This window comes from Archocentrus centrarchus, unplaced genomic scaffold (assembly GCF_007364275.1).
Source record: "Archocentrus centrarchus isolate MPI-CPG fArcCen1 unplaced genomic scaffold, fArcCen1 scaffold_55_ctg1, whole genome shotgun sequence".
NCBI classification, from domain to species: domain Eukaryota; kingdom Metazoa; phylum Chordata; class Actinopteri; order Cichliformes; family Cichlidae; genus Archocentrus; species Archocentrus centrarchus.
In genome coordinates this window covers 1,823,364-1,829,363 of record NW_022060277.1, presented here as the reverse complement: position 1 = coordinate 1,829,363, position 6,000 = coordinate 1,823,364, and the positions used below count along the sequence as shown (strand labels likewise).

At 46.2% G+C, this 6,000-nt stretch overlaps 1 protein-coding gene across 2 annotated transcripts in view; it reads left to right on the top strand.

Moving 5' to 3' along the window:
* The first annotated feature begins 903 nt into the window (after positions 1-903).
* LOC115777514 (bifunctional heparan sulfate N-deacetylase/N-sulfotransferase 2-like) overlaps positions 904-6,000 on the top strand; it is a 29,810-nt gene continuing 24,713 nt past the window's right edge. The window contains exons 1-2 of one of the 2 annotated variants that reach the window (XM_030725436.1): positions 904-1,249; positions 5,869-5,911. The gene's annotated coding sequence lies outside the window, so the exon portion shown is untranslated. Of the gene's footprint in view, positions 1,250-5,865; positions 5,912-6,000 lie in introns of both variants that reach the window. The other variant, XM_030725435.1, reaches the window with a different exon arrangement.

The following is a 6,000-nucleotide window of genomic DNA, read 5'->3' as shown; positions in this document are numbered from 1 at the left end:
CCAGGGGGGCACATGAAGTCTCAAGAACCTTTTATTTAATCAGATCCTCATGAGGCTTCACTTGGTCATCAGTAGCATAAAGTCCAGCAGCTCCTCAGTTCCCAGATGTTTACAGACCATTAAAGCAGCAGAAAAGCTGCACAGCGGGAAACACAGCCCTGTAACACTTTTGTGATTGCTGCCGTCAAATTCAAAACCTATACACCCTATACAGGTCACCAGCCTGTCGCAGGGCTAACATAGAGACAGACAACCATTCACAATTCAATTTTATTTATATAGCATCAAATCACAACAGTCACCTCAAGGCGCTTTGTATCAAAGTGCTCTATTGGGGTGATACCTTGGTACATACGGGCGATTTAGAGTCACCAATTAACCTAACCCCACGAACTGCGTGTCTATGGACTGTGGAAGGAAACCCATGCAGACAGGGGAGAACATGCAAACTCCTGACAAAAAGGCCCGGCCAAGGTGGATTCAAACACAGACCTTCTTGCTGTGAGCCAACAGTGCTACCTGCCACACCGCCGTGCTGCCTTGTAATTAGTTCAGGTACAGTACAGTCTTCCAGTAGAAGGGACAGCAGTTTAGCTTAATGCAGTTGTTGGCGTGTTTATACCGTTTGTTCCTGTGGCAGACCTGTGCAGTCCATTCCGCCCTGCTCTCATTTGGATACAGGATGGACGCATGAATAAATGGGAAACCACATCAGAATCCTTATGACTCTTCATCTGACTCGCTTGTTCAGTGGAAAATCAGGTAATGCGATCATATTTTTGTATTTAAACAGTACAGCAAACCGGAGGCTTCGGCGGCGTGATCCCGTCACTGTCTGTTAACACGCTGTTTTGGTGTGGTAAAGTCACGTGGTGAACTTGTGGCATTAGTGTGTGTATCGTCGGAGGTGTGGGAACTTCAGCAGAAACAAAACATCTGTGTAAGCTGCAGAGCTCCAGCTAACAGAAACAGTGTCTCCTGTGTTTAGTTGATCCTAGCCGAGAACAGCCCATCAGCCCCGTCTTTATTCGGATTTTGGGCCGTGGAAACACCCCGTGGATCAGTCGTCTCGGGGTCACGGCTGAAGCCCTCCCCCACGCTGGCGGATTTGGTTGAGTCCAGGCCCCAGCAGAACCAAGATGGCTTCCTGAGTACCGACGAGCCGAAGTTCACTTTTCCACAGTAAATGCCGCAGCTGCTGGTGCCTCTGTGCCATGGTCGGATCACTATCTGCGGACGATAAATACTGGTAGGTGCGCAGTCACGGGACGGTTTTATACTGAGGTTCAGAGTTGCAGCCCGGTTGTCTGTGGGCTCTTGAGCCGCTGTTGTAGCCGCAGCAGCTAGCTGCGGGTACCAGTCAGAGCCGTAATTATGGGACTGATGTTTGTACTGGGAATCATTGCTACCGACTGGACAGCACAGGGATATGTCTGCACTACAGTAAGACTAAAACAGCAGGAGTTTAGGACCAGGTCTCGGTTTTATAGGTGCAGGCTGGACTGTTACCCAGAGGCAGCTCGTGTTAGCTATGCTAGCGTTAGCTGCGGACTGTTTGGAGCTTTCTGCTTGGTGAGCCGTGGCTGACATTTCAAGTTGCACCTTGCTGTGCTGCTCTTGTTTTCCTTCATGTAATAGCACGGTGACTCCGAGAGGTATGCGCATTGGCAACTCGCCCCCCGTGTTTGGTTTATTGCTAAGCTCCGTATTTTCACTCGTGTCCGGTGAAGGAGCGTTGGCGGACTACCTGATGGAGTTCCGCGGTGGCGGCCGCTGGGTGTTTTGGTCGGTGCCAGATAACCCGAGCTGATCGCAGCAGATAACCTGTTAGTCCGAGTCCACTTTACAATTACATGTTATTTAAGATCCTACTAAATTAGCTAGAAAAAAACCCACATAGAAGTGTCTTTTTTTTTTTTTTAATTTAAATTTTGAACGCGGCCTGGAAAAACGTGAATCACCACTCTCCTCTACGCCGTCATCTTCACTCCAATCCGCCTGAATGTCAAGCTGCTGTTTTAGTCCTACAGCCAGTGTAATGTTCACATGTGGATATTTCTGATGTCACAGGTTTCTTGTCAGTAAATTTAATTTCTGTGCTTGTCTAAATGATAAGAGAACCAGTTTTTAAATGACCAAGTTCCTGTAACGAAGACTTCAGGCTGGAATGAATCACGGGCCAGCGTTGCTGGTTTCTGTAATTTCACTTTAGGTTCACTCCAAACTTTGCTGCTGGTTGGTTGTTTCTGTACGCTCCTTTGCAGCTGGGCTTCAGATCAGGTCAGACGCCCAGATTTGGTAACGTGAGTCTACACGGGGGTAACCTGCGGTTCAGAAGTGATTACACTGACAGATAAAGGAAGAGAACTGAGGGCACACTGAGGGGTGAGACAGGAACACTGCCAAGCTGGACACACATCTGAGACAGCTGTCTGAATGAATAGTTTCCTTGTAAATGGACTGGTTCTTATAGAGCACTTTTCTACTCTATATGTTGAGCACTCAAAGTGCTTTATACTGTCCAAATGCTCATGGACCTAACTGTATGTTACTCAGACTAACAACATTCACCAGTCACTGATAGAGCCTCAGCCTGATGGTGAACACCACACCCATTTAAACTGGCAACTGCAGGTAAAATGTGCCAGCAGAGGTCAACTTTATATTTTAGGAAACGTTGTCCTGGATCAGTAGGTCATTACTGTGAACCCTGATTTAGATCCTCACCAGTCTTCCTGCTGGATTTGAAAGCAGGCCAACATATAGTAATGTATTAGGAATCACTTTTCTTCTTAAACTAGGGCTGGTTTTGTGCTAGAATTGAAACGATGAATGAGGCTCTGAAGTGGCACGTAGACTGAGGTGGTTGTTTCTGTACGCTCCTTTGCAGCTGGGCTCTAAAAACCTAATTTCCCTTTGTAATGTTCCCCTCTCTCATGTCTGACTTGATCATTTCTGTTCTTGAATTACTGGTGTGCTGTAAGCCCAGGCCCAGTTCTGTCCTGAGAACATATTACTAATGTCTGTGATAAGACTTGATAATTAAGAGGAAGGCCCTGGGGTGGTTTCACAAAGAGAAAGTGTTTGTGTATGAGAGTGCAGCTATTAAAACCTGGCCCTGTGGTAAATGGAGCCACTTGATTTCCTTGGTAACACTCATATGGATTTTAAACAGCCTCATACACGCATAAACCAGCTACACAAACATGGATGCCAGCCAGAAAGAGACTTAAATGATGGTGTGCATGCAAAAGTCAAATACTCTATACAATTTTCAAGTCACTGCCACAGCTTGCTGGTGTAGTTTCATATTGTCATTTGCAGTGTAATTTTTACTCTTGTGTAATGACTTCTTTTACTGCTCGAATTAATGAGCAGGGCACACTGGTGAACATTAGGGCTTCAATGGAGAGCTGCTGGGACAGCTAAGGAAAAACGTCCTCTTCCTTTTGTGTGTTCCTCTCTGAGCGCTTGCTACTGTGCACAACCCGTTGGGAATCCCAAGAAATGGAAAAGGGGAACCGGGCCAGTGTGAAACTGAGAACAACAATATAAATACCAGCAATAAGACCAGCTCCACTGCCACTGTGTACAGTGTGGCGGCATGTACATGCAGTGCAGTACACATTCACATTAAAATTCAAATCAGTTTATTACACCCCATACATTCTAATATATAGGTGTATCTGCTCATTACAGGGTGTACCCTGCCTCTCGCCCTATGACAGCTGGGATATGCTCCAGCCTGGCGTGGTGGTTAGCACTGCTGCCTCACAGATAGCATCACATCTAGAAGTCCTGGGTTTGATTCCACCTTGGCCCGGGCCTCTCTGTGGGGAGTTTGCATGTTCTCCCAGGGTCTGTGTGGGTTTCCTCCCACAGTCCAAAGACCTGCAGTTACTGGGGTTAGGTTAATTGGTGAGTCTAAATTGCCCATAGGTGTGAATGTGAGTGTGGATGGTTGTCTGTCTCTCTGTATTGGCCCTGCGACAGGCTGGTGACCTGTACAGGTGTACCCGCCTCTCACCTTTTGTCAGCTGGGATAGGCTCCACCCCCCCTGCAACCCTGAACAGGATAAGCGGAAGAGAATGGATGAAAAACAGAGAGATGTACACACACAGCTTGAGCTTTTATTTTATGAATATATATGATATAGATGAATAGTTATGTGTCCTCCATCACTGTAGTTGTTTATGAGTGGCTGAGAGGAGAAGGGGGCGGGGCAGCCCTGTGTGTGTGTTTGTGGTGATCAGTGAAGCAGTGATGCTGTGAGAGTGAGACAGTCAGTCAGGTTCATTCCTTCATGCCTGAACAGTTTTGGTTACAGCCAACAGGAACCAAAGTGTACGAGGGATGCAGTAAGAAGGCTTTATGTACACACAACACCGCAACAAGCTGTCACTAGTCGCTTTATGGAGGAAAAAAAAAAAACAAACAAAACGCTAAGTTGGCAACACTGAGTCCAACCGAGGTCCAGATGTTTTTCCGGGGTTGTTCCCGCTGTCAGCACTAGCCTCACGAGAACTGACACCGGCAGTTCTCGTGAGGTTCCCTCTCCAGGAGACTGGTTCCAGAGCCCAGGCCATGCGTTGAGGTAAGCCTAACTATATCTAGCCAGCATCTCTCTAGCTCAGACTCCTTCCCCACCAGAGAGGTCCCAATAGCCAGCCTCGATAGCTGGGGATCTGTCTGCCAGTGCCTCCACCCTTGACTGCCGCCCAGCACACATTGCACCCAAATCGCTACCTTATCGTGGTGGAGGGGTTTGTGTGTCCCAGTGATCCCAAGGGCTATCTTGTCAGGGAGGCTTTTGCCCCCTGCTAGGGTCTCCCAAGGCAAATTAATCCTGGGTGATGGGCAATTCAAATGACCCTTATGGCAGAGAAATCAAGAGAACAGATTACCCTGCCTCAGACAGGGTTACTGGGGCCCCACCCTGGAGCCAGGCCTGGGGAGGGTGCTTGAGAGAGATTGGCTGGTGGCCAGACCTTAGCCTGTGGGGCCCGGCCAGGCACAGGCCCAAAGAGGAGACATGGGCCTGCCCTCCTGTAGCCTCACCACCCACAGGAGGCATTGTAGGGGTAGGGCAATTAATAGTAACAACTAATGATTAAATGCAGAGTTGTGTTTGAACACACAGAGATTGAAAGGAGCTGAGTTTTGTCTGAATTTAGCAGGAAATTAGAGGTCATCAGGCCTTTATATCTGTAAGACATTCCTGCAGTTTAACTCATTGATGTGTGTCATCTGGCTTCATGGATAGATAAAGCTGAGTCTCATCTGCATAACAATGAAAATTGATGCAATGCTTTCTAATAATACTGCCTAAAGGAAGCATGTATAATGTAAATAGAATTGGTCCTAGCGCAGAACCCTGTGGAACTCCATAATTAACCTTAGTGTGTGAAGAAGACTCCCCATTTACATGAACAAATTGGAGTCTATTAGATAAATATGATTCAAACCACTGCAGTGCAGTACCTTTAATACCTATAGTATGCTCTGATCTCTGTAATAAAATGTTAGTCAATAGTATTTAACAATACATTCATGCAGTGCTTTACAGTGAGTTATTTATTTTATGTATTTATGTTACTGAGGGAGGAAGCCAGAGAAAACCTAAACAGGTGAAAGCCAAGCAGCTAACTTAATGATATGAGGAAACAGTGCTAGGTACTACAAAGCTGTGCTGTGGTGTCTTTGCTTATAATGAAAATTTGTTTTCCCCCTCAATATGAAGCTTATTGGGGTTTTAATTTGAAATAAACAGTTAAATGATTCAAGGTTGATGTTCATAAAGTGAGACGGTAGTAACAGTTATTTTTTGTGTACTTCCCCTCCTGCCTTCCTTCTACTCTTTCCAGCAGGTGACATCAAGAATTTAATCAAAAGATCTGCATTGCTGTCCAGGTGAGACCACCATACCTTTCACAATCTGCAAAATGTGTAGTTCAGCAATTTCATTTTCTTCATTTTTATTTCTCCAAAGGAAAAAAAAA